General features: G+C 50.8%; 1 protein-coding gene across 2 annotated transcripts in view; it reads left to right on the top strand.

The window, feature by feature from the left end:
* BCAR3 (BCAR3 adaptor protein, NSP family member) overlaps positions 1 to 27,389 on the top strand; it is a 221,031-nt gene that overhangs the window by 32,501 nt on the left and 161,141 nt on the right. Inside the window, exon 2 of one of the 2 annotated variants that reach the window (XM_074369969.1) lies at positions 124 to 357. The exons of the other annotated variant lie outside the window; for it this stretch is intronic. The gene's annotated coding sequence lies outside the window, so the exon portion shown is untranslated. The remainder of the gene's footprint in view (positions 1 to 123; positions 358 to 27,389) is intronic. 2 annotated transcript variants of the gene reach the window in all.

The following is a 27,389-nucleotide window of genomic DNA, read 5'->3' as shown; positions in this document are numbered from 1 at the left end:
CGTTTTCCCCCAGTTATTTCCTCTTACAGATAATGTTGCAATGCACCTTCTTGTACACACAGAGAAAAGGAATTTTGTTGAAAAGCTGCATTTCTTAAGGAAACTCCTCCTTCATTCTTTTAGCTTGGGGCAGGACACTCCCTGTGGTATGAAGCAATCACGCGGCAAACCTCCAGGCCCCGACCGTAGCACCTTGCGGCTCCCCAGCCACTGGGAGGGCAGGAGCGTGCCTGGCTTCCAAGGCGTGGGGACGCTGAAGGCGGACAGCTGCCCCGGCCCGGCGGGACGGGTGCCCCCCGCACCTCGTGCGTGACACGCCAGCCGGGGAGAGGCGAAGCGTTGGCATCAAGCCACCAGGTAAGTGTGCTGGTTTTCAAGGAGCCTGGGGCTGAGGCACGTTAAACGTGCCTAGATTCACCGGGATGCAACTGTTCCGTTGGTGCGATGTTTAAAGTTACGACAGTAAACTGCTGACATGGCCAGCGCCTCTGATGGCCAAGAGTGGTCAGTGCTCAGTGTCTCCTCTGTGAAAGGCGGCGTGCTGAGCGGGCAAGCAAAGTAAGATTTCATTTCAGTTCATCCTTTGAAAACAAAAAGCAACAAACAACCTATGGTTTGTGTTTAATCCTCTGGAAGTCCTCTGTGTCACTGAGGCTTTTCTTCCCTGCCCTGTGGGACTTTACGTGGCATCTCTTGCCAGAAATCGGAATTTCCTGGCAAGGAAGAGAGGCAATTTGACCAGCTTGGACACAGACAAATACATTTCACTTCAACAAAGCTTTTCAGGTGTCACTGAAGATGTGTGAGAAACCACAGAGCGGGCTCGAGAAAAGGCCCTTTTAAAACGTACTCTCCGGGTGGTGGCTTTAGTAGAGCTCCTGCAACCTGATCTCAGATCAGATAAGTTCAGGACATGGCTTCCCTGAGGAGAGCTTTACTGACCACGGGGAAGGGCTTGGGAGGTGGTCAACGTCTCAGCCCAGGCAGGGGGGCTTCCTTTCCACGTTGGACAATAAGGGTCAGGGCTCAGAGCAAAATGCGTGCAGCTTGATTTGTTTCTTCTCTTTAAAAAAAAAGTGCTCACGGTGCCTGAAAAGCTGATAAGGGCTTATTTACAATCTCTTGCTGACGAGTGTATTTTGGAGCTGTTCCTTACTGCTCTTACGTGCCTTTGTGAAATCCAGCCCGTCCGCAGTTCCTCAAAGACAAGCACATGCTTACTGCGAAGGGATCGATAAGGCTTTTGCTCATGTGACAAGTCTGCTGGTTCCATAATGCCATTTGGCTTCAGAGCAGACAGAGGACACTAGGAAAGTGTTGCACTGGTGGAACTTGGGGTGGAGATTCAAGTGAGGAGTGGGGTGACGGGTTGTGGGGAAAGGGCTGAACGTTGGGAAAGGGTGGAAGGCCTGTGAGTTCCCCAGAGGAAACGCAGAATGAGCTGCTAGAAGTAGAGGTCTGTGTAAAAACATCTCTTAAAGCATTAACATCAAGGAGAAAGAAGAAAGGAGGAAAAGCGCTAATAAAGGTGTGGTGCTGGGATGGGGGCGGACGCCTACGGCATGCTGGTGAGCCTGGGCACAGGGCTCTGCGCACCATCCACGCTGGTTCTCGGGCCCGAGGGGCAGAGGCTGTAGTGAGCAAACCCAGGGGAGACCAGTCTCCAGGTTTCATGGGTCCATGGAAAGACATCTGTCCAGAGACCAAGTGGATTAGGTCCTATCTGAGAAGGACCCTGATTCTCCAGGCGTTCATCCAGGGAAGCTTTCTGTTTGCTGCCCCCCAGCCCACTCCCCACAGGGGTGTCCCGTTTCCCATCACCTGTCCAGTCTCCCCGAACAGCTTTTACATTCTGAGCTAGTTCAGTTCCATAGAGAAGCTTTTTTGTTAAGCATTCATTAGTGTGGAAGATTTTTTTTCACCCTATGAGATTCTTTCAAGACTTTTGACATTGACAAGAGCCTCAGGGATCAGGTGTGATCGATTGTGACCTTCAGCTGCCTGAAGACCTGCAACGCCATCCCTGTGACTGCAGATTCAAATGCAGGGATTTTTTCAGTCCCTGAGAGGAGACATTAGAAAGGGGTATAGTGTCCTCCCTTCCTGCCTTTGGGGTCTGTTCTCCCACGTAAATTGTTGCTTCTAGTCAATCTTGATTCTAATTTCTCTAAACAGATCAACTTCCTACAGAGGCAGAATAACAGGGGGCCTGGTTCAGGAGTCAGGAGACCTGGGTTCAGCGTTGCTTCCACCGCGGATTACCCCACATGCCCTGTGGCACATCCTTCAGTATTTTCCCTTAAGTAAAAATGAAGGCTTTAAATCGAGATGCACAAAGATTTCAACAACCTGAAAGAAGGGCTGAAACCGATGATGTTAACCTGAGAACAACCAGTTGCAGACATGAACTCCAGGGAAGAGCCAGCATCCCTGTTCCTACAGAAAAGGTCCTGTTGCTTCTGAAGGTGAGCCCGGGGTGAGCTGTGGCTGCTGGTGGAGCTGAATCCCAGACAGCATCTGGAGAGGCTCGGCTCCCAGAGGAAGGTTGGAGTCCTGTGCTCTGCTCTGGCCGCGGCACCTCCTGCCTCCAGGCTCACGTCTGCCTCCACTACTCCCTCCCACTTAGCAATCAGAGTGGTTGCTCCTAAAAGCTAAGTTTGTGTCACTCTCCTGCTTACAAGCCTTCCATAGCTCCCTGTTGCCCTCAGGAGAGTGACATACAGTGTCCTTCATGATCTGACCCCTGCGGACCTCTCAAGCCTGTCTGATCTGTTATCCTCCCCTGACCCACGACCCTGACTCTTGTAGTTCCAAACCACAGGTGGTTCCCAGAACTTCTCCCCACTCTCTGCCCTCTGGAGTGCAGTTCCCAAGACACACACGCACACACACATACACACACACACCCCTGGACGCATCCCCTGGACGTTCAGAGCCCCCTGGGCTGGCCTCTGTCACAGCACCTCCCACACCGTGCTGCAATTGCTTGAGAATACCCTCCCCGCCTCAGGATGTGAGCCCCTCAAGGCAGAGACTAAGCTTTTTCTGTGCATTCTCAGCGTCTACTTACTGTCTCCCTGGAAGGAACTCAGTAAATGTCTGTAGAATCAATGGAAGGCCAGCGGAACAACTGACAAACAAACCCAAGTGCATTCCGAGAAGGGTGGGGAAATAAGGCTGAATGAGAACTGAAGGAGCTGAGCCTGGAAGAGCGTGTCGGGAGAGGCCTGACCGCTCCCCGTCCTGTCAAGGGCTGCCGTGGGCAGTGGGGTGTGATCTGCTCCGGCCTCTCCAGGGAGCGGAGTTAGACTCTGGCGGGAGGGAGGCGGATGTGGTGCGGCGTAAGAAGCAGCGTCGGAGAACACTGTCACCTGCCGGTGTGGGTACCGTGGGCAGGAGAAGGGGGCCTTGCAGACCAGGGTTGGCTTCCTGGTGCTCTAATGAGCTCCCTGGCCCTGTAGGCCCCCGCATTGTCTTGGGAGTGTGGTTAGAAGGATGTGCTGGTGAGGCATTCACCCCAGAAACACTGAAGGTCCTACAGAACACAGCTTCTAAGATCTGCACGCTCCCCAAGTTCTCCAAGTGTGTGATCCTCTCATCTGGCCACAACGCCACACACTTTGGAAACTGAACAGACATTCTGATCCCTGACTTCTGTTCCTTAGCAGCTTCAGCGTGCTTTCCCTGATCCAGATCCACCCATGCTGCCTGGTCCGCTCGTTAGTTCCACTGGGGAAGGAAGCAGGTACACGGAGAGGTTACATAACCCACCCTAGTTTTCGCAGGATGATAAAAGGCAGGATCTTAATAGGGAACAGAACTCCCACACCCAAGGCATTAAAAAGGATGGCTTTTCCAGGTCCCTGGTGGCTTCATGAGCCAAGTTGTCCTATGAAGTTTCGCGTTTCGTACCGTTTCCCCTTCGTTCAGTACCTGAAATTAAAGCACACAGCCGTGGCAGGGTGGCTGTGGGGGTGGGTCTGCAACTGGATTGCCTGTGTGACCTCAGATAAACCACTTACCTTTCTGTGACTAACTCGGTTTCCTCATCTATAAAATGGATATAATAGTAGGATTAACCCTACAGGGTTGTAAAGATACAGTGAGAATGCAGAACATGGATATATTAAGTACTTAATAAGCATTACCTTGTACAATTAGTACTGGATGAGGACAGTACTTGGGGGTGAAGACAGCTGATTTCTCACTCCATTGCTGAAGGTACAGGGCAGTGGTCTTCAGCTGTTCTCTGCTCGGCCTCGGAAGTTCCTCAGAGCTTCCGCTGGGAGCCTGGGCTGGGCGTAAGGGACCAGAGATGACAACCATCGGCAAAGAAGGAGCAAGTGGGGCTGTGAGCACCCAGGTGGGGCTCCTCTGCTGCTGCCTGTGGTCCTGAAACAATTTGTTGATTCTCTAGAAAAGTGAGGGTGCGCTGGGGTTTGCACCCACAGCCCAGTGTCCTCCCTCATTCCCTAATACAGGTCTTTCCACAGAATGGAGTTTGGATAAATTGTTGATAACCTTTTTGTTTCTTTTCTCTGAAGTCGGGTAACCGTACCCTCTGATGCATTCCAGGGATGCTGCCAGGTTACATGCCATCCTACGTGTATAGCACCTCCCCAGCCTGAGGGACACCATCAGAAAGGGGCAATGTAGTGGCAGCAAAGATATCTTTGACTCTGAGCTCCCTCTTGGTAGGGCCACTGGAACTCCAGGCCCACTGAAGTCACAGCTTTAACCTGACAGAGTCCCAGTGGCCTTCTGCCGTTTTTAGCAACCATTCAGGTCTTCTGGAGGCTGCAATCAGAGCCACACTCTGCTCTGTCCGGATGGCCTGCACCCATCATCAGTGGCATTGCTGGCGCTACCCCTCGCCTGGCAGTCCCCACCTGGGATGAGGCAGGCTCTCCCCCAGCAAGGTCACAGCTCTTCTGTTAGATGCCTCAGAGGGCTTTCTTGCTGTTTCAGCTTAGAATCTTCTTTACCAAAGACTTGGGATCAATTCCCAATGGAATCTGGGCCAAGAGACAGTTAAGGCACCTCCCAGTTTACCTTGCTCAGAAGCCTTTCTTTCTTTCTCATGAGCCTGGACGGTACAGTCTATTACTGTTCCAGGATGAAGTCCAGCCTCCACCAGGGCCCTCCCCAGAGAAGAGATGCGGGGTGCGCTGCTCCCTTCTCTTTTTTGGTGTCAGAGTTTAATCTGGCATCCCGCAGCTCAGCTGCATTCCCAACACCCTCATCAAACAGTTCTCCTGGTGGCCCTCGAGGTGGGCAGAACTCCTGAAAGGACCCTGCCCGCTGGGCTCCTCTGGGACCCCCAGTCCACAGATGCGGAAGTGCTGTGGGCTTTCTGCACCAGGGGAATTTTCCAAACCTGACAGAGTTACTACAAGGAAGGAATTCAAAATAAATTTCCTTTTCATAGATTCACAAAACAGAAAAAATCCTCAATGTTGATTTGGTGCATTCTGGCTCCAAGCAGGGTTAAACTCAGTAAGCGTCTAAACTTAAAAAGAAAGAGAGAAAAACACTTCGCAGATACTGATATGCTACAACGCCTCCTTGTAAGTTGGAGGCTCCCCTCGCCCGCCGCCACAGTGGCCACACCAGCTCCTTCGTGGTGCGACTCAAGCCCTTTGCCTGTTCGGTCCTTGAGGGGAATCAGAGGGAAGACAGCACCTGCCGCGGCCTTGGCTGTCTCCCATCACACACAGCGTAATTCTCTGCCTGAGTTCTTATCCAGCCGTCAGCCACACAGACACATTCACACATCGCCACACACATACTTAGTTCTGAACTGTAACCACCTGTGTCTGCCTTGGCTCTTGGACATGAAGGGGCAGCCCTGGGTATGCAATACCACAGACATATTTCCCCCAAGAGATGCTTGTGCAGCAACCCAGACATTCTCATGCTCTGCCTTTTAATTAGTTCAGGGAGCTGCAGCCTCATGGTGTGGCTGTGCTTGCCAGCTGTGCTTTTTGGGAAGCTATCTGGTCTGTGCTCGTCCCACCTCCTCCCTCAGTGTCAGGAAATTACAGAGCTGGCTCTTTGCTTGTCTTGGAAGTGTGTGCACTGACCTTACCCCACAGAGCCCCGGACACGCCAGGGCCTTTCTGAGCCAGTGCTTGGAGGCCCCTGGGGACCAGTGGGGTGACACTCAGATCTCAGGTCTTGCAGCCTGCTGTCTGTCCTCGAGCGGGGAGAGAGGACGGCCTTTGGGCTAAAAGGGATTGTTTTCATCTGTGACTGTTAAGGTCCCTTGGGGGACCTACTGCAGAGTGAGTGCCCCCGGGGGCCCAGAGGAGAGGTTTTATGACTCAAGGGAGACCTGCGTGTCTCCTGCGCAGGGCTCCATTCTGCGTGCTGCCAGACACCTTATCCCCATGAAAGGACAGGCCCCGAAGAGCCCTTCCGGCCTTCCTCCCTCCGCGCCGCCCTGTCTCCGCTCCCCCCACGGGTTCTGGAATGGCAGCAGCAGAATCCAAAGCTCTCTCTGCTGCTGGCTTTTTGGTGTCAACTTTTCTTCTTCACACAGTCCCCCGCTTCCTTTGTTTCTGCGTTCTCCTCCGGGTGACCAGATCTCACTCTCGGCTCTCTTTTAGCTTCACTGCTTTACCAAGCACGTCCCCCTCTTTCCCTAGGCAGGTGCTGGGGTTTTCTTCCTAGCCTCTCCCCTGGACACTTTTCAGCTTGTCCACACGGCCAGCCCCTCTCCCTGATTTGCTCGTGTGAACCGTGTAGGTTTCTACAGCACACTTCACAGCTGAAACCCACCAGGGTGCAATTTTCTTTCCTGGCTTAGCTCACCCTTTGGCATGGGTTCCTCTCCCAGTTTCCTTCTATCTGCACATCTGCTTTTTGGCGGCTGTTCGCATTGCCTCCTGCCTCACTCGGCTTTTGGGCAGGGCTTCCCTCCTTGGCACTTGGCTTCTCCAAGGGGCGCTTCTCTCTACAAACAGGGTCATTAATCACTGCCCTGCTGTTGACTCGGATGCTACAGTCTTGCAGGTAGCCACCTGCTCGCCAGTCACATTGATTGTCACTGATGGTGACCTCAGCCAGGCCTGAAGGGCGCCAGCCCCACAATGTCCCTGTCTCTAGACTAAGACCACAAATTAAGGGGCTCAGAGCTCCTTGACGAACGGTGTTTTCCACACCTGGAAGTATGTACTTTCGTAACCTCTAATTTCAGATCTGCCTAACTGAAATGTACTGGGTGTGATATTTATTTTTTTCAAAGTAACAGAGTAAATCAAACTTCATACGGATTTTTAAATTTTAATTTTATAAAGGAATTATGAATGCATTTACATGGTTTAAAACTCAGAAAGTGTAGACTCTTATACAGCGAAAATTCCTACTCCCAAGCTCCCCCTCCTCCTGCGCAGTTCCCACCCTGCGTGGGGGCACCGTTCTTGTGGATCCCTCTTAGTTCTTGATGGAGCTTGGTAGTCTGGCACCAGGTTCAAAACCAGTTGACTGCTTCGAAACCAGTGTTGTGCTAGCACATTAAACAGAAAAGGAGGCCTCTTCCTCCGTCATGTATTTGCCATTTGGGATCGAGGTGCCTGCCCCTCCCCTGCCGTGTGGCTGTAAATTCTGTCCTAAGGTCTTTCTCTTTCTCGGTCTCTACAACATAGCCTTTGTTGTGCTAGGAATTTTTATCTCAGCCATCTTTGTCTACGTGTCATTGTTTCAGTGTCTTGAAGATTAAAGCAGATTCCATTACTTGGGAGCTTAGTGAATTGGCCCCAGTTGATCAGATAAGCACCAGAAAACTTCCCTGGAAACCTCCACCAGATAGACTTAGAAAGATCCAGCACAGTCCATTTATCGCGACAGGATTACGGCTGATACCGTCAAAATGGAGACCGTGTGGTTATCTAAACAACTTGAGAGGGTTCTAAGGAGAGAGGAGTCGGGTGGCGTGTGGGCAGGCAGGCGCGCTCAGCCTCAGGCTGGTGCACCCTGAAGCCAGGACCTTCTCTGGGCAGAGCTCAGTGGCCCAGGCAGCAGAGTGACCAGCATTCCTATAGTCAGAAAGAAAAGTCCGGGCAGAGGAGTCTTTGGGGAGTTCTGGTTGCCCACCTCCTGGCACTCTTCCCCCCGGATCTGGCTGGAAAGGCATGTGGCAGCCTGGTCATTATCAGCACCACCTCTGAAACTGAGGAGGGTGGTCACCCTTCTACACACACACACGTGCACACACACAAACTTTGTCCCCAAACTACACTTCTCTGAAGTGCTTTTAATTCACTGACTCAGGTGGTCTAGACCAGTTTGGAGGGGTCCCCAGTGCTGTTCGATGGCTCCGCCGTGAAGCTAGAACCCCCTCCCCTGAATAAACTTTCCTTGTGTTTGACCTGCTGCCCCGTTTCCCTGTGAGCTGGCACCACGTTTGAAGATGCGCACTGGTGACCCCAGAGAGACAGCCCCAGGCGCCCCTAGACTCAGACTCACAAGGACAGGGGGTTGCTGAGGTCTCAGTGGGAGGCATTAACATTCAGTCATAAGCAGCCAAAACTGGCGTTCTTACATGGTGCGTATGATTTACGTAGTGATACAGTAAATATTTAATTAACAAGAAAATGTCCCTCCAAGCCATGCCCAGTGTCCTGTGGGTTACTGCACTTTGCATCAGGGGCAGATGAAGGGAAAGGAAGCACCTGCTTTGGGTAAACTGCCTGGTCTGAAGGAAACAATTACAACCTGTTTCCCCAGGAAGTCCGTTCTGGCCCATGCCTGGCAGGAAGCTCTCCAGCTTCTGAGCAGGGACAGCCATCCGGGGGGCTGCTTGGGCTCCGGGTGAGCTCTCGCTTGGTCAGGAGACCCCACACACATGCCACAGCCGGGAGGACACTTGCCCCAGGGGACTGTGGACGGGGCCTGGGGCTTGAGGCACAGAGAGGAGACTACAGAGTAAGGAATGAGTCTGCGGATAAAGAGGATGGATGAGGCCTGAGAGCTGCTGGGCGGGAGGTGCCTGCGGGACGTCTGGGCGGAGGGCCGGTGACGTCCACATGCGGGGGCCATCATCACATGAAATAAGGAGAAGAGATGGCACCCAGGAAGTGTGGGTGGGCTGAGACAGGGAGAGGCTAAGGATGGATGTCCACAGGTGAGTGGCCAGGACCTCTCTGGCCAGGGTGCAGCCGGGGCAGCAGTGATGCTCTGAGACTCAGGCGTTACGTCCCAGGGGTGAAGTCCTGACTACTGTGGATGGGCTGTTCTGGGTGGAGGGCAGGGCTGTGGTAGGTGAAACCTGCTGTGGCAAGCGGAGGACAGGTGCCTGTCTGAAGGATGGCCATCAGCTTTCACGTCCTAGTTGGTGATCTCAGCCCTCAGGCTGCCAGAGGTGGGTGGTGAGCAAGAGGAAATGAATGTGGACTTTTGCTGGAGCTTTCCAGATCCACACGTGAACCATGGGTCAGTGACCAGGTGGATGGGTGGCTTGTGGTCCAAGGCACACTGTCCTTGCTGGGCAGAGTCATGGAGGGTGATAGAGACGTATGGAGTCTGCGGTGTGCCTGAGCCCATAGCCCACTCCTGCCAGCTGGCTGCGTGCATCCCGTCCCAGCTCCTCGTTCAGTGATGTCATAGTCACAGCCTGAAATCGGCCATGGTGGGGTATTTACACCGTGCAGATGGGCAAATGCTACACATCAGGGCTTTATTTTCCAGAGAGCCAGTTGTTAAACGTTTACTAGCACACCTCTCTGGGATGGGGGAGTGAGGGGTGCATGTCGGCAAACGAAAAGGGGGGAGTCTAAAATGAGGGGCCTCGAGTGCTGAGGAGTTTGGACGCTCTCCTGAGAGCTGTGGGAAGCCATTGAGAAGCAGTGTAATGACAGCATATTACTTGAGAGGGTGATGTTTGAAATCCACCTGCCTAGATTCAAATGCTTGCTCTACCACTTACTAGCTGTGTGACCTTGGGCAGGTTACTTAACCTCTCTGACCCTTGATTTCCTCATCTGTGAAATGGGAGAAATAATGTCTGCTTCATATGGTTCTTATGAGATTTAGATGAGTTTTACACGTAGAGCACTTAGAATAGAGCCTGGTGCGCAGTAAGTATTCAGTAAATGTTAGCTATTGTAGAAGTGTCCAGATCGTGCAATGACGTGATCATAAGGGAAGCTCATAGCCACGGAGGTGACAAGGACAGCTTCAAGAGAGAGTGGGCCTCAGGCTGGGTCTTGAAGGGTGTCTCTGCGGAGAGGAGGGAGGAGGACCTTAGGGGTGGAAGAAGCAGTGTGTGAGGAGAGCAAGGGTTTTCCCGAGTGTTGGGGTTAATGGGTTTTCAATAAACGTGTGTCATGTGATTATTGAAACGCGGCTGGAATGAAAAATGGAAGAAAAAGCCGTAGGCTTGAAAAAACAAAAATCCCCCGTGAGGCTCCTGCAGCGTTCCCAGCCCAAAGGCCGCTTCCTCCAGGACCAGAAGCCACTTGGTGACGGGTCCAGGCACCACCCCTGACCTGGCCAGGCAGGCAGCCTTCCAGCCAAGAGCGACTCCTGCCCTCCTGGGTCCGGCGGGGATGGGGGGCTGGGACGGGGAGGGGAGGCTGCAGGGGCCTGACGGGTGTTGCTGGGGAGTCAGCCAAGCACCGCAGGGTTACCATCTCTCTCTGTCTTGAAGGGGAGAGAGAGACCCCTTCGGTCCCTGGCTTTCGGCCCTTCCTGTTGTCATAATGGCTCTTTGTTGGTGTCAAAGGCCCTTCTGGACCGATGGGGCAACATTTCACCCTTGCCACACTTGACACACGGCTGCAGAGTCCGGCTGACTGTTTCACAGGCTGCCGTCGCCTCAGCCACACTCTGGGAGGTTAGCTGGCGGGGTGACGAGCGGGTGTTATGCCCAGTTCTGCACAGTAGTGTCAGGGGGAGGGGCAGCAGGGTGCTCTCAGCTATGCCGATGAGCACTCTCGGCTGGGGCACGCAGGCCTGGAACCTTCCACAGTTCACCTGCCTCAACCAAGCACTCTCCCACTGGGTTTGGAGAAGGGTTGGCAGTGGCAGAGAGCAGAACGTCTCTCGTTCTATCCCCCAACAGCCCCTCCTCAGTCACCAACATCCCCCCACCCCGTCCTTCCTCCCAAATGAGATGGAAAAATAAAGATGAGGCGATGGTGCCCCGGTGGTGAACAGAGAGCGGAGACCCAAGCTGGACCTGATTTAAGGGACTTGGGGAACTCAGGTTATTTGGAAGGAGAAGATAAATACACATAAGAAAGATGAAAGATAGGCAGACATTGCTCCTTTGGTCAGTATTTCTCACATGTTCTCCTCCTGGGGTCCCATGTCATTTACAAATGGCATTTACCAGGAAGCTCAGAGCAGCGTGTCGGCTATTAGCTGCAGTAACCCTTTGGAAACACAATAGAGTGGCATAGATTTAGACCATCCTAAAACCAGCTCCCAACTAGGGGCTTTTCTCAGACAAATTCTTTGGGTGTGTTAGACCCACTTGGGCTTAAGGCAGGTCATGTGCACTCCATCCCCACGATGGCAGCCAGTTTATCTTCCGCCGGCCACGCCTGCCCAGCAGCTCTCAGCTGACGCTCCCTGGAAACCCTCCATCTCTCCTCCCCTGGCCGGGTCTCCTGACAGGTCAGGCCAAGGGGTTGACCCGGAGCAGGGGGAACTGGTCATCCTCTTTCTCTGCGCCCTGGTGGGGATGTGCTGCGCAGATCTCCCTTCAGGACCGAGGCCCTCGTTCTCCTGGCTGACAAGAGTGTTGTCTGCTGATAGGGGGCCAGCTGGATTCCTCCCCAAAGAACAAGGTTATGCCCCCACCGCAGGGACAGCTGCATCCAGTGCCTGGACGATGCAGAGGTGCATGCTCTCAGCCCTTTGCCTCCATCCGGCACCTCTCTGAAGGGCCCCTCAGCTTCAGAGCTCCCGGGGGATCAGCTGAGCTCTCTGTGCTGACTGCACGCTGCTCGCCCCCGTGTGCGAGGCTGCTTCTCTCCCCACCTCGGTGTCCTTCCCAAGCACACTCCTCAGGGAACCACTTGTGTGTAAATCTCCGTCCCAAAGTCTGTTTCCCAGGGAAGCCGACCCCTGACACTGAGAGATACTGGACAGGAGGACTGTCAGCGCTGAGGTCCAGGCCTGGGTGGTCTGCAGGCTCCACACCAGCAGGGAGGCTGGGTGGTGGGAGACGCAATGTGGGGAGGCCCTCTGTCCGGGAGGCTGGGAGGTTGGGGAAGGAGTGACCCGGGGAGGAGTTAACTCTGACGGATGCCTGCCCGGCCCTGTGCATCCCGTGGGGGGTTGTCTGCTCCTGCTGTGGGTCAAGGAGAGGAGGAGAAGTCCGAGGGAGCCCCGATGCTGTCTAGAGAGGGTCAGCTCTTTGATGCTGCAGAAGCAGCCTTATTCCTGGTTGCCGGGGCAAACGCACCTCGCCAAGCCACTGCTTCCCTCCATCTGAAGTCAGATGGGCAGTTACGCAGCTAGACTCGCTGTTAGCCAGCTCCTCGGAGTGAGTGAGATGCAAATGCAACAGATAAGAGAATAAGATAAGAGGGGAGAGAAGCCAGGAGCTGCTGTGTGGTCTCCTGGAAGAGAGGGGAGCGGAAGGGAGACGCCAGCTAGGCCTCACCCCAGCTCTGTGGCCTGACTTCATCCCCCAGCCAGGCCCCAAACCAAGTGCGCTCCTTTTGGAAGATCACTGGATTTCCTCAGTCTGAACACAAGCCCCCGACTATGACAGGAGCCAGGAGTGAGGGTCTTCCTCTTTGTGCCGGAGCAAGATACCCAAAGGCACTGTTTTCTGAGAACTCAGAGGCCAGAAACACTCACTTACACATCAGACCCCAACCACAGTGACTTCCTGACCTGGGGGCTGAGCTGGCACCACAGCTGGTCACAGCACGCACCTCAGGTCCCCCAGCCCCAACCTCCAAGAGCCCAGAGCAGCTCTGCATCTCCCTTGCCCATTCCAGGCAACTCTAGAAGCCTAGGGTGTAAATTTGTAAGGCCAGGGACCTCACATTGGAGGCTAACTTTTACACGGTGTCTGATACGGAAGCCATGGGAATGCAAGGGACTAGTTGTAAAAGCCATGGGACTCTCTGAGGGTTGCTGGTACCAAAAATCATTCCAACCCTCTCCAGGGGCCGTGCCTGGGCGTTCCCCGTGGTGCGCGCAGTGGAAGAGGGACGGGGCCACAGACACACATCTGTCCAAACGCTACATTACCTCTTAGGAACGAACCCAGGCCCCTTCAGTTTCTGTTAATGTTTTTGTTTAAAAATAATTTTTTTAATGTATCTCTATAATAATCTCAGATGAAGCTGGAAAACCAGCACGAGACACGACTTGTTCCTCACCTTTTTACCCCAAGAGCCCCCAGGGAGACGGAAAATGCCAACACAAAGTTTACAAGGACTTGCGGAACACAAAGCGTGTGATGGGCTCTCCAGGGTGGCCGCCAGGCTGCTTTCAAGCAGGTAGCGAAGGAGGGCTCGGTGCCACTCGGGGGTAGCAGAGAGTTGGTGTTGCAGAGATAGAGTGGGGGGAGGGGGGTAAGAGTGAGCACCCCAAGAGGAGCCCTTGGATGACTCTGGACCAGCTGCTGTTTTCTAGAAGAGGGGCAACTCCTGCTGCCAAGGGCCCTGGCACACAAGGAGGAAAACCCAATTCTGGAACACCACATGCAGTTAAAAGGCAGCTCAGTTTTGTCCTTTAGGGTGGCACACCGCTCTGCAGTTCTGATGACCAGTTCTGTGCATTTTGTCTGTGCTGCTGACGGCTCTCCATCACGCACTCACATTGTCAGAGGCTCTGGACAGGATGGCCATGCAGCCCTTGTAATGGGGGGCAGGGTCTCCCCCCGCTTACTTGTCCAGAGCAGGTGAACTTCAGTTGCAGGCTGGCTCCTGCCTGTGGGGTTTCCCACTGTGTTCGGTCTGATCCCTGGAGCCCGTGTGACTCCGGATGACCCTGATATGGAATAATAAGCAAAAAAGTTACATGATATAATGGCCCCTATCATCAGATGTCCTCTTAGGTAATTTAAAATGATGAAACGTTTCCTCCTTTCTGAGCACGTGCGTGTGTGTGATGTGCACACATACACTCAGGCATGCACATACGCACTCTCACCCTGTGTTTCTTTATATATCTATAAATTTCGAATTCCTCATTGTAATGACGATAAAAAGCCTAGCTCAACTTCACCTCTAAGATGTGTTGGGTGGGTCAAAGGGCAGCACGCAAGCTGCCCAGAAAGATGAAGTGCTGTAGAAATGCCAGAGGTCCCCCCCAATGACCATATGCCATCACTTGTATCTGGTTGCTCTGCACCTTGCCCTTCGTGCACAGACAACGAAGGTGCATCTGAGCCTCAGACTCAGGCTCTCAATGACCCCTGTGTCAACAAGACTGAAGATGAAGAAACATGGTAGGACGCGGGCGTTTTTTCTGGGAAGACTGACCGAGCAGTTCAGTACGTACAGGGCAGAATTCCATGCAGCCTTCGAACCCTGAGCCCAGACTCAGCATTAACAAACCCAAAAAGTTCCACTTCTCTGACTGTGAGGGTGCTACAGTCACCCTTCACATGGCCATTCAGTGTGAAGTTCAAGAAGCACTTTGATTAAGACACACTTTGTCCTGGACTTTCACTGGCGGTTGATGAGCAGAGCCCAGAGAACAGTCTGAGCACCACATTCTCCCCTGGGTGGAGCATCTTAGTCACAAAGCCACTGCCTGACCCAGGTGTGTAGGATAGGGGTGTGTGTGTGTGTGTGTGTGTGTGTGTGTGTGTGTGTGTGTGTGTGTGTGTGTGTAAGAAGGGGCAAAGGTGTGGGACCATTTTTAACCCGTCTTCTCTGCTAGATTTCCTGTGATTTAAGCCACTTTAAAGTACCCTTAAGTCCACATGCAAAGGAGCTCAGTAGCAACCATTAAAGAACTTTTAAGTCTGTGGTAGCTGGTAGGTGTTCCGGCCTTCCAGTAGCATGAGGTAAGACCTGGGGTTCTCAGGCAGTCCCTGGTTTGGGCTGTTTATTAAAGTTCTAAATGGAAGTATTCCCTCCTGCCAGGTCTGGAAAAGCCCTGGGTGGGGGGGTGTGTATTTGTGTGTGTGTGTTGAGGGGTGGATGTACTTAAGGCAAAGGAAATTCTGCAAGAGGGCTGCCAAGACAAAGCCAAGAAAACAGAATAAGCAGAGAGAAGTTGGTGTCCCACCGCTGCAGAGAAACAGGCTTCCATGTGCCAGCGAGACCTCCATCCAACAGCATGCAAGCCTGAACTCCCTTTAGACGTGGCATCTTTGTCCGTCACCCTCACGAGGTTGGGTGTAGCACAACCTGGGTGTAATGCAAGAAACGCAGTTTGGAAACAGAAGACCTGGACTTGAGTCCCAGCTCTGTCACTCACCTGCTGTGGACTGGGAGCAAGCCCCCTCCGAGGTGACTCCTTCACGTGTAGCTGGCAGTAAGACCCACTCCACGGGGTCTTGAAGCTGAACCTACCAGAGCCAGCGGGTGTGGAAATGCTCTGTAAGCTGACAGCGCTATGGAAATAGACAGCATTGCTGTTACTGGAGAGATTCACCACGTGATTCATCCCGGGTCACCTGTGAGATGTCAGCTGGAGGGGGACGCTCCCAGGAGCAGACACTGCCACAGCTGGAGCCGGTGGACCGTTTTTTTCCTAAACAAACAGTAAATGAACAAAATCTCGCCAGAGTCCAATGACAACCATCCCTTCAGCTTTGGCGGCTTCTTGAAAGGCAGCCACCACTGGCTAGTCCTTCTCTGTGAGGCAGGGGAGAGGCGGCCCCTCTGTTGGTCGTGTGGAGGGTGGTTCTGTGCATACCCGGCCCTCGCTGGGCTCACAGCAGTTCTCTGCCTTTTCCCTCAGGGTGCAGCACAGACGGCCCTCCGAGTGTGACATTCATCATGTGCCACTCACAGAGCTCAGACTGTCCCTCTCCAACCCTTTTCCTGTGTCAGAACGAGTTTCCTTGCTGTGGGTGTCAGATGGGAAAATCATGACCTCACTGAGCAACAATATTGTATTACAATCACGCATCTGCTCTTATTTCAAATCTTTGGTGCTTCCTATTATTGACAATAAGTGACTTGTCACAACCTGTTGACACCTGGTGAGGTCCCTGAAGTCAAGGCTGAGAACAGACGTCTTTATCTGCACATGAGGTCAGGCACGCGAGGCCAGGCGTCGGCCGACGTGTCCCGGTGCTTCCGAGGCCGGGCCCGGGGGAGGGGGAGGCCCAGGCGGAGCTGCTGCGTGGCGCGCACGAGGCCCTGGGGCCGGTCTCCGCACGGGTGAGCTGGGAGGCCTGCGAGCTCAGCGGCGCTGGCTGTTAGCCGCAGCCCTTCCCGGGGCGCTCACGTGGCGGGCCGAGGCCTGCGCTGCCCGGGGGGTCCCCCTGCTGGGGCCCAGAGCCGGCTCCCTTCACGCTCCGTGGCAGCGACAGTTTGAAGTGGACGAGTGCGTGCCGACCTTCTTTCACGTCTGTCTTTGAGGAGTGGCCTCTTGGCAGCAGGAGGTGCCTGAGGTGTGGCTTTGCCGAGGGCTGGCTGAGCCGCGTGCAGGTGGTGCTGCTCAGAGGATTCACGTGAGCAGCCGAAGGAGACCTTCAGGTGCAAGGCACGGAGGTGCGTGCTGAGCGCTGCTCTTGAAGGCGCTCAGACACACGTGCCTTTATCGGGGTCCGTGGATGGATCCGCAGCTTCAGGGGATCTGTGGGTACCAGGGCCAACGCGGGTGTGGATTCGCCCTTTCAGGCGGGAAAGGCCTTGCCGGGGCGGCAGCCTGCGCCGCACACCCTCACGTCGGAGCAGTCTGGGGGCTCGCGGCCCACGAGGGTGGGATGAGATCATCCATGTGGAGAGAACTTTCTGGGTAGTTTGTCACAAGTGTGCTAGTGGCTCTGGGGCCAAGAACAACTGGGTCACACAGCCTGTTTTTGAGACCAGGTTGTGTGAATGATTTGCTCTGTGAATTATTTGTTATTTTCCCCCTGCAGCTCAGAAAAAACTAGTCTGATGGGCTTGGCCTGTGAGGCAAAGAGGGCTTGTGAGGTAAAGCTGCACGGCTGTGGGAGCCACAGGAAGGGGCAGAGTGGCCGCCTGAGTACTAAAGCCTCCGTGGGGCTAGTAGCCAAGCCAACCTGAAGGCTGGCTGAGTCAGGAAAATGAAGAGGTTTCTTTCCAGCTCTTGGAAGAAGGAGATGGTTAGTGGCAAGTGGGGAAAGGAGGAACGGGAGGAACCAGACATACTGGGCTTCGGGGAAAGGCCCGGGCACTGTGGGTCCAGGGGTGGTGGGGACAGTCCCGCTGTCACCCACTACCCAGGAGGACTCAGCTGCAGCTCAGCGGGGGCTTCGTAGTCAGGCCAGACCCAGGCTCGGTCCTGGCCCTGCCTCTTAATCCCTGTGGAACCTGAGGGACTCGTGAGCCCCTCCGATCAGCAGGTTCCTCACTGCGAGATGGGAGAGCACGACTTCCTCCCTGAGATGTGGTCAGGACGCAGTCGAGTGAGTATGCGAGGTACTTGCCATGGTGCCTGGAACAGAGCAAGCACAGTGCTCGGTGTTTTCCTGCGGTTGCAGTGGGACTGTTACCATTACCAGTGCTACGTAACAAACAGCACAAATTTCGTGGCCAAAAACCCAACCATTTTGTTAGGCGTATGGACTCTGTGGGTCAGAGATTCAGAAAGCACACAGCAAGGATGGCTCATCTCTGTTCCAGGATGTCTGGGACATCAACAGGGAAGGTTCGAAATCGGAGCTATCCCAGCGGCTGGGAGCTAGTGTCACCTGAAGGGTCCTTCTCTCACATGTCTGGGGCCTGGCCTGGGAGGGACTTGAAGATGAGGACTGCTGGCCAGAGGGCCTCACATGGCCTCTCCGGGTGGCTGTCCCACAGCATGGCATCTCAGGGTAGTTGAACTTCTAACACGGTGCCCCGCTTCTTCCAGAGCGAGTGTCCCAAGAGAACCAGGCAGACGCAGAATCGCCTTTTCTGACCTGGCCTCCAAAGTTGGCTGCATTCTGTTGGTTACAAGCACGTCTCCAGTGTTGGCTGCAAGGGCCTTTCTGGTTGGGAGGCGTGTGAGAGAACGTGTAGACATGATTTAGAGCCATCGAAGTGAATAAAGAAGAGGATAACACCTATGCTTACAGTTTAAAAAACCCATTCACTTAATCTCCACAATACCTTTGAGAGGGGGGCAGGCAAGCAGCATGACCCCATTTTGCAGTATGGAATCAGGCTCAGTGAGGCCGGGCACTTCACTCCCCTGAGCTGCAGGATGAGGAGCTCATACACGACGCCCTCTCTGGTCCCTCTCAGCTCTGAATCGCGGCATTTTTCTGTTCCTTGTAGAAGGAGGCAGTCCTGAAAAGTTGGCTGTCGTGCAGGAAGCAAAACTTTATGTATTGTTTCAGCAATTTCTGCGACTTCCCCAGACAAACTGAATTGCCTCCACTTAGCACACACCTGGATTCTGAAGGCAGCTAATTTTAGATTTCTTGGTTCAGTGCCAAGTATCAAAAGAGCTGAAAGGATAATCTTTGCTCAGTTGGAGAACAAATTCCTTCACCTGAGCTCAATTCTGGTGCCTCGTCTCAAGATAAGAGACCCCCATTTACCACATAACTTAAAGCTGAAACATTTCAATCAGAGCAGGAAAAGCAAACAAGATCACCTCCAAGCAAATGACTCACTGAGCAAGTCAACACTAAGAATGAAGCTTTTATGGGTATAAAATGACTGAATTTGTGCAGATACAATGCACTCTACTCAGTACTTGTGGCCCTGATTTGGTGACTGAAAAACATTTTCACATTATCTATTTTAATTGACTCAGGAGTGATACAAGAATGAAAACTTCATTAGTAAAGGACACCTGTGAAAATTTACTTCATAATTTCAATTTTATAAATTTAGGTTTCTAGAAACTGGATTTTCTTAAGATGTGGCCAACCTGTACTATACAGTTTTCTAGTCACTGTTAGAGAAGCTGATCTTCATCTGTTCATGGTTTCCATCTCTTCCTGGTTGTCTTGGGAGGCAGTGCCTTTCTAAGACTTTGTCCGTTTCTTCTAGGCTATTCATTTTATTGGCATATGGTTGCTCATAACAGACTCTTAACAATGCTTTGTGTCTCTGTGGCAACAGTTGTAACTTCTCCTTTTTCATTTCTGATTCTACTGATTTGGGCCCTCACTTTTTTTTCTTGATGAGTCTGGCTAAAGGTTTATCAATTTGGTTTATCTTTTCAAAGAACCAGCTTTTAGTTTCATTGATTTTTTTCTACTGTTTTTTCAGTCTTTATTTCATTTATTTCTGCTGTGATCTTTATGATTTCTTTCCTTCTACCAACTTTGGGTTTTGTTTGTTCTTCTTTCTCTAGTTGCTTTAGGTGTAAGGTTAGGTTGTCTGAGATTTTTCCAATTTCCTGAGGTGATCTTGTATCACTATGAACTTCCCTCTGAAAACTGCTTTTGCTGCATCCCATGGGTTTTGGATCATCATGTTTCCATTTTCATTTGTCTCTAGGTATTTTTTATTTCCTCTCTGATTTCTTCAGTGATCCAACAGTGTAGGAGGGCTCCCTTTTCTCCACACGCTCTCCAACATTTATTACTTGTAAACTTTCTCATGATGGCCATTCTGCCCAGCGTGAGGTGCTGCATCCTTGTGAACTTGATTTGCTGTTCTCTAATTAGTGACGCTGAGCATCTTTCCACGTGCCTGTGGGCCGTCTGCATGTCTTCATGGGAGAAATGTCTTGTTAGGTCTTCTGCCCATTTTTTGATTGGGTTGTTTGTTTTTCTGATATTGAGCTGTGTGAGCTGTTTGTGTATTTTGGAAGTTAATCCCAGTTACATCATTTACAAATATTTTCTCCCATTTTTGTAGGATGTCTTTTCTTTTTGTTTCTGGTTTCCTTTGCTGTGCCAAACTTTTAAGTTTGATTAGGTCCCATTTGTTTATTTTTGTTTTTGTTTCGATTACCATAGGAGATGTATTCAATAAAATATTGCTACGGTTTATGTCAAAGAGTGCCCTGCCCATGTTTTCCTCTAGGAGTTTTCAGGTATCTGGTCTTACATTTAGATCTTTAATCCATTTTGAGCTTATTTTTGTATATGGTGTTACAGAATATCCTAATTTCATTCTTTTACATGTCGCTGTCCAGTTTTCCCAGAACCACTTATTGAAGAGACTCTTTTTCTCCATTGTGTATTCTTGCCTCCTTTGTCATAGATTAATTGACCATAGTGTGGGATTTATTTTTGGGCTTTCTATCCTGTTCTATTGATCTATGGTATGTCTTTGTGCCAGTACCATACTGTTTTGACTACTGTAGCTTTGTAGTATAGTCTGAAGCCAGGGAGCATGTTTCCTCCAGCACTGTTCTTCTTTCCCAAGATTGTTTTGGCTATTTGGAGTCTTTTGTGTTTCCATACAAATTTTTTAAAATTTTGTTCCAGTTCTGTGAAAAATGCCATTGGTGATTTGATAGGGCTGGCATTGAATCTGTAGATTGCCTTGGGCAGTACGGTTATTTTAACAGTATTGATTCTTCCAATCCAAGAACAGGGTATGTCTTTCCATCTGTGTCATCTTCAATTCCTTTCATCAATGTCTTACAAATTTCAGAGTACAGGTCTTTTGCCTCCTTAGATTTATTCCCAGATATTTTATTCTTTTTGATGCAATGGTAAATGAGATTGTTTCCTTAATTTCTTTCTGATATTTTATGGAAATGCAACAGACTTCTGTATATTAATCTTGTATCCTGCAATTTTACCAAATTCATTGATGAGCTCTAGTAATTTTCTGGTGGTGCCTTTAGGGTTTTCTATGTATAGTATCATGTCATCTGCACACAGTGACAGTTTTACTTCTTCCTTTGCAGTTTGGATTCCTCTTAGTTTCTTTTCTTCTCTGATTGCTGTAGCTAGGACTTCCAAAACTATGCTGAATAAAAGTGGCAAGAGTGGGCATCCTTGTCTTGCTCCTGATCTTAGAGGGAATGCTTTCAGCTTTTCACCATTGAGTGTGATGTTAGCTGTGGTTTTGTCATATATGGCCCTTATTATGCTGAGATATGTTCCCTCTATGCCCACTTTATGGAGAGTTTTTATCATAAATTGATGTTGAATTTCATCAAAAGCGTTTTCTGCATCTATTGAGATGGTCGTATGGTTTTTATTCAGTTTGTTAAAGCGGCGTATCACTCAGGTTGATTTGCAGATACAGAAAAATCCTGTGGCTCTGTGATAGATACCACTTGATCACGTTGTATGACCCTTTTAATGTAATGTTGGAGCTGGTTTGCTATTATTTTGTTGAGGAGTTTTGCATCTATGTTCATCAATGATATTGGCCTGTAATTTTCTTTTTTTGTGATTATCTTTGTCTGGTTTTGGTATCAGGACGATGGTGGCCTCATATAATGAGTTTGGAGCTATCCCTTCCTCTGCAACCTTCTGGAATAGTTTCAGAAGGATAGGTGTTAACTCTTCTCCAGATATTTGGTAGAATTCATCTATGAAGCCACCTGGTCCTGGACTTTTGTTTGCTGGGAGTTTTTTTTTTTTTTTAATTACTGGTTCAGTTTCATTAATGATAATTGGTCTGTTCATATTTTCTATTTCTTCCTGGTTCAGTCTTGGGAGATTGTGCATTTCTAGGGGTTTTTCCATTTCTTTCATTGTGAGCACTCAGTCAAGTGTTTATTCAGTACTTTTGCAGCATCCAGCATTGTGCTGGGCATCGTGGGGAACAAAAAAAGCATAAGCCACCATTCCTACCACCATACACCCCAATCTAATTGGAGGGCTGAGAAACACACACATAGGCCACAGTAAACAAGCCAGTTTCCTATACAACATTATATCAAGCAAGAATATAGTTCCAGGTATGTGACGCTATTGAAGGAGAAATAGGTCAGTCTATCAAGTGCTATTTATCATGTACCCCAGATAGTAAGGACCAAAGGAGAACTGATGAAGAAAAACATAACATTATAGTCTTGTAGTTACAAAGCTTTGAAAACACTCTCCTATTCATGATTTTATTTATTTCTGACAACTTTGGAGGTAGTCTGAATTAGGATTATAACTCCTCTTCTATGAAAGGAGGAAACTGAAGCCCCAGAAGGATAAACGATTTTTATCTCAGGGATTTCATGGATGTGAACCCAGAGACTCTAACTCCAAATCAGATACTCTTTTCCCTGCATGACACTGACCCCACATGTGGCAGCCTTTTTAAAGAAGGGTTTTCCCAAGAGGGGACTTGAACTGGGCCTTGAAAGAGGGGCAAGGGATGGGCAATCTGAGAAGACTGGGCATTCCAGGAACCTGAAAAGCTAGACTAGAGCTGGAGGACAGACATGAAGCGTGTAGGAGGCAGGAGCAGCCCAGCCTGGCTGTAGTGGATGGTTCTCATGGGAGAAGAAAGTGGAGGAAGCTTGAACACATAGAGATGAGCCAATTTAAAGAGACCTAGATCTCTGGGCTGAAAACGGTGCACAGCCACCCAAACTCAGAAGTGGTATGAGGTTTTTTTTTAACAGTATTCAGTTGGACCCAGTCATTCTGGGAATTCATGGATATAAAGAAGTAACCTTAAATATGGAAAAACAATTTCTACAAAGATGATCATCAAAACCTTATTGGCACCAACATGCCAGTAGTGGTTCTGCTAAGTGAGGTTAGGCTGTTAGGTCCTTCTCATTCCCATATTTCCTACGTTTCCTACATTTAGGAGGAGGGATTCCTTCTAGATACAGGAACATTCATGAATGAGCTTCTATGGGACCCTTATAACTGGTCCCCAAGGAGATATGGTCCTGGCATAATTCATTACCAGTTTATCACCAACATCCCCTTGGGGCTGACTGACCTGTGACTTCACCTCCTTCTCATTCTATAGAACTGTTCTGATGGAGGACGTAAGACACACACACACACACACACACACATATACACTTTAGAGCACAGCACACTCACAAGCTAATATCTAGTGGGTTATTTAACCATTAGAAAAAAAAAAAAAAAAACACACTCCATGTATGTTTTTCTTTGGAAAACAAACCTGCTCTTTACTATAAGTGAAAAGATTGTCAGCGGGAAATTAGGATTACTAAAGACTGAGAGCTCACCAGAGCCAAGCAGACTGGAAAAGGCCAGGCAAGCGGAGGAAAGCCCCGCAGGATGCAGTAAGACACTGCTGAGGGCAGAGGGTGGGGCTCACCCCCGCTGCGGCTCGGTCAGCACTGTGGCACCCTAATGGGGAAGGCCTGGGCATGTATCAAATAATAAATGCAGTAGGCTGAATAATGATCCCCAAATATCTCTGGAACCCATTAATGCTACCTTATAGGAAAAAGGATCTTTGTAGTTGTGACCAAGTTAAGGATTCTGAGATAGGGACGTTATCCTGGATTATCTAGGCGGGCCCTAAGTGCAATCACAAGGTTCCCTTTGGGAGATGGGGAGATTTGACACCCACAGAAGAGGATAAGGCAGTGTGACCACAGGGACCATTGGAATGATGCAGCCACAAGCCAAGGAATGCCAGCTGCCACCAGAGTTGAAAGAGGCAAGGAGCAGACTCCCCCTTGGAGCCTCCAGAGGGAGCCCAGCCTTGCCAACACCTTGATTTTGCACCAGGGAAACTGACTGCAGACTTCTGGCCTCCAGAGCATGAGAGAATACCATTGTGCTGTTTTAAGCCCCCAGATCCGTGGCAATTTCTTATAGCGGCCACAGGAAACTAATGCAATGAAAAACTGTAACATTGGAAAGACAGATTTCCCTGGGAAAGGGTGTGGCATGGAAGCAAGGGCAGCTGTGGTCAGGCATGAATTGCTGGAGCAGAGTTGAGAACTGAGGGAGGATGAGCTGGACTTGGACCGATTAACTGTGAAGAGTGGAGGCAACAGTGCATAGGAGCTGGCTCCTACTGGCTCGAAGAGTCACTGAGCACACCTTCCCCAGCTCTGCCTTCAGAACCATCATGTTGGTAGCTTGAGATCAGCCATGGTGAGAATATTTACACCATGGAATTCAGAAAACAGTACAAAACAGAGATTTTCTCCCTGAGAGCCAGTTGTTAAATATTTGCCACTGAAGGAAGGGAGGAGGAGAAGTGGAAGATGGATTAGAACTAGATGGATTAGGTCTGGAAGACTAGCGTTGTCATTTGCATAAACAGTTATGTGCCATTAATAGAAATGGGAACATTGGAAAGACGATCTAATTTTAGAGAGATGAATTCAGTGTGAGAGTTGGATTTTCTCCTTGCATTTGCCTTGTTTATATTTACATTCTACTCTATGTCACATACTGGGCCAGGAACAAGGGATACAATAATGCTGTAAGATTTAGCCTAGTCAAGTGGAGAAGACAGAATTACAGTAGAATTGGGTGAGTGCTAATAGAGATAGAAGCAAATCACAAAGCCCATGTGTGGGAGAAGTGTGGGTGGGGTGGGGTGAGGACTTCCCAGATGAGATGACCTCCGCACAGCCTGAAGGAAGAGTAAACATCTGCCAGACGTGGAAAATCATGGGGGGAGAGGGAAGTTTAAACAGCAAGACTTGCAGTGACCCAGTGGGGAGAGAGGACAGAAGTGAACGGTGGTGTCTGGTTGGGAGGATGAGAAGGATGGTGGTCAAAGGGGCTACTTTCCTCTATGGAGGAGCTAGAAGTTACATTCACAAGATTATTGAGTGTGGCCAACTCAAGTCTAGCCTGAGTGGCATTAATCATCAAGGTGTCGGATGGATGGATGACAGAGTGAGAGATCAAGGAGATCACGCGGGGAGGGGAAAGGACCCAGCAGCTAGCACGCCACCCTCTGTGAGAGGAGAGGAGAGGAGGGAAGGAGGTGGGAGCTGGCCAGTGGGGACAGTGGGGGAGCTGGAAGCTGGAGCGGAATTCAGAAGGCAGAGCTGAAGCCCGGATGAGCAGGCAGGCCCCAGACAGCGGGAGCTCAGCTGGTTCTCTGCTCCGCGAAGGTGGACGCTGGCTGTCTGTCTCCTGCGCAGTCCCAGCACCTAGCCCAGTACCCAACACTCAGTGCTCATTCAATAAACATGCGCTGGAGAAATAAATGGGCGAGGGTCTGTTTATTCCAGAGCCACTGGACACAGGACACAGGAAGGCAGGCATTTCCGTTTTCTTACGGTGAGGGCCTTCCAGCGAACCAGCAGGCTTGGCTCTCAGTCAGAATCGGATGCACTGGGTGAGTTATTACTGCTGGCGGTGGGTGGGACTGGCACAGACTGGGGTCTCCAGGATCGCAGTGAGCAAAGGTCTAGACGTGTTGATCAGGGTGGCGAGTGCAGGAGACGTAAGGACTTAGGTATGGCTGGAGCACGGTGTAGGTGGGCAGCAGTGGGGGTGGAGCCTGAGTGTTGTGTTGAAGGGTTCAGATTTTACCCTGAAAGTGATGGGGAGCTACTGGAAGGTTTTGAACATGGGAACAACAAATTCAGTCTTACATTTGGGAAAGACCAATGTAAAACTCTGTCACCCGTGCAAATTAGACTGAAAGGCATGAGGCAAGAGGCAGGGAAACTCATAGGCAGCTGCTGCAACGGTCCGGGTGGGAGCTGAGATCCTAACCCAGCGCAGTGGTGCTGGGACACGAGCGGAGGCAAAATTGGGAGAGACTTAGGAGGTTCAGTCAACGACTTGGGGTAAAGACAGCAAGTCCTGAAAATGCTATCACTCAAGAGATGGATCTTTGTGGAAAGCAGGGGGTGGCCCTCACACTGACTAGCAACACGGGGCGTGGAGACCACAGCGTGTACTGCTGGACACTGGACACGACTTCCAGTACCTGGTCATGGCAGCATCGTCCTCACCAGAGGGAGCCCCTCCTCACCTGCCTCTGTGAGCCCGGCTCCCCGCGCATAGGTGGGCCTCAGGTACGTCTCTTTGCTGGAGCCCAGGTCACATGTCTGCACTTTAAGGGAAGACGAAAAGTGAGCATCTAGACTTTCTCTGCTTCTCACCTAAACTCTTCAGGTGGGGACTTCTCCACTGAAGAAGGCTGTGCAGAGGGGCCGGTCAACCATAAAAAAGAAAAAAAGACAAATGTTCACTAAAAATACGAAGAATGAGGAAAACAAAGATGACCAAGACAAGAACCCAGGGAAAGCCAGTATTTAAGAGAGAGGTACAGAGTCAGTGAAGGAAACCGAGAAGGAAGAATCTGAAGCTAAAAGGAGATTCAGAAGAGCCAGGCGGAGCAGTGTCGCAGGAGCCTGGGGAAGAGAGGACTTTGAGCAGGGCTGAGCACCCACTGCACTGGATGGTTGAGAGGTGGCCGGTAGCCGGAGGGGAAGCGTTTTCAGGGACAGATGGGGGTGAAAGCCAGAGCAGAAGGGCTCAGGAGTGAGTCACGTTAGTGAGGACAGAATGTAGACCTCTCTTCAAGAAGTTTGGCTGGGAAGCAGAGGACAAAAAAAGAGAAAGTCGAAACTAAGGGGTGGCGCTGAGTGGGAGGGGTGGATTTGGGGTTTTGAGCCCAGAGCGTGTGTGTATGTTTATAGGTGTGCGTGCTGGGCCAACCCTGTGTTCCCTGAGGATGCCCACGGGCTGTGCGGAGAACCAGTTTAGTAACAGCCTCTCCCTTTGTGCTGCTCTGAGAAAGTTGCTCTGTTCAGCAAAAGGTATTAGGGTTCTTTTTAAGATTTTAAACTAGCCATGAAGCTCTCCTTCTTCAGGGATTAAGAACAGAGGACATCTCAGCTTTATATGTAGTGTTTGCAAATGCTCATTGCAAAAGGCATCCTGAAAGGATGAAGTGGGAGGCATGGGTTGGGAGTGGGAGATTGGGATTGAGCACGACCTTGTAATACCTTTATCTGGAGCATCCTTTCCAGCTCCAGGACAGTAATGACACCCAGCTCAGACTCCTCTGGAACGCGGGCTGGGACCGCCGCTGCCCACCTCCTTCTGTGCCTGTCCTGGGAGACTCGGCACGTTGGATGCTCTCGGTATCCTCCTGCCTCTCATGCTTACAAATCCAAGAGCTGATCCACAGTCAGCTGCCTCTCCCCGGGGAGAGCCCAAGGAAAGTATCAGACCTCTTTTGAATTATTCATTAAAGTTGCAGCCTTCTATCACTCCAAAGACCTCTAATCTGTAAACTCACACAAATACTATGTATGAATGAATAAAAGCTTCTATCTTCCAAAGAGCTCCAAGCACTTTCCCTTATATTACCACTTACCCTCCGAAATATGCCCAGGAGTTATATCCAGAGAAAACTCCAATTTGAAAAGACACATGCACCCCACTGTTCACAGCAGCACTATTTGTAATAGCCAAGACATGGAAGCAACCTAAGTGTCCATCAAAAGATGAA

This window comes from Camelus bactrianus, chromosome 9 (assembly GCF_048773025.1).
Source record: "Camelus bactrianus isolate YW-2024 breed Bactrian camel chromosome 9, ASM4877302v1, whole genome shotgun sequence".
Taxonomy (NCBI): Eukaryota; Metazoa; Chordata; class Mammalia; order Artiodactyla; family Camelidae; genus Camelus; species Camelus bactrianus.
Note: the sequence above shows the minus strand (reverse complement) of the source record. Positions and strands in the feature narration are given on the sequence as shown.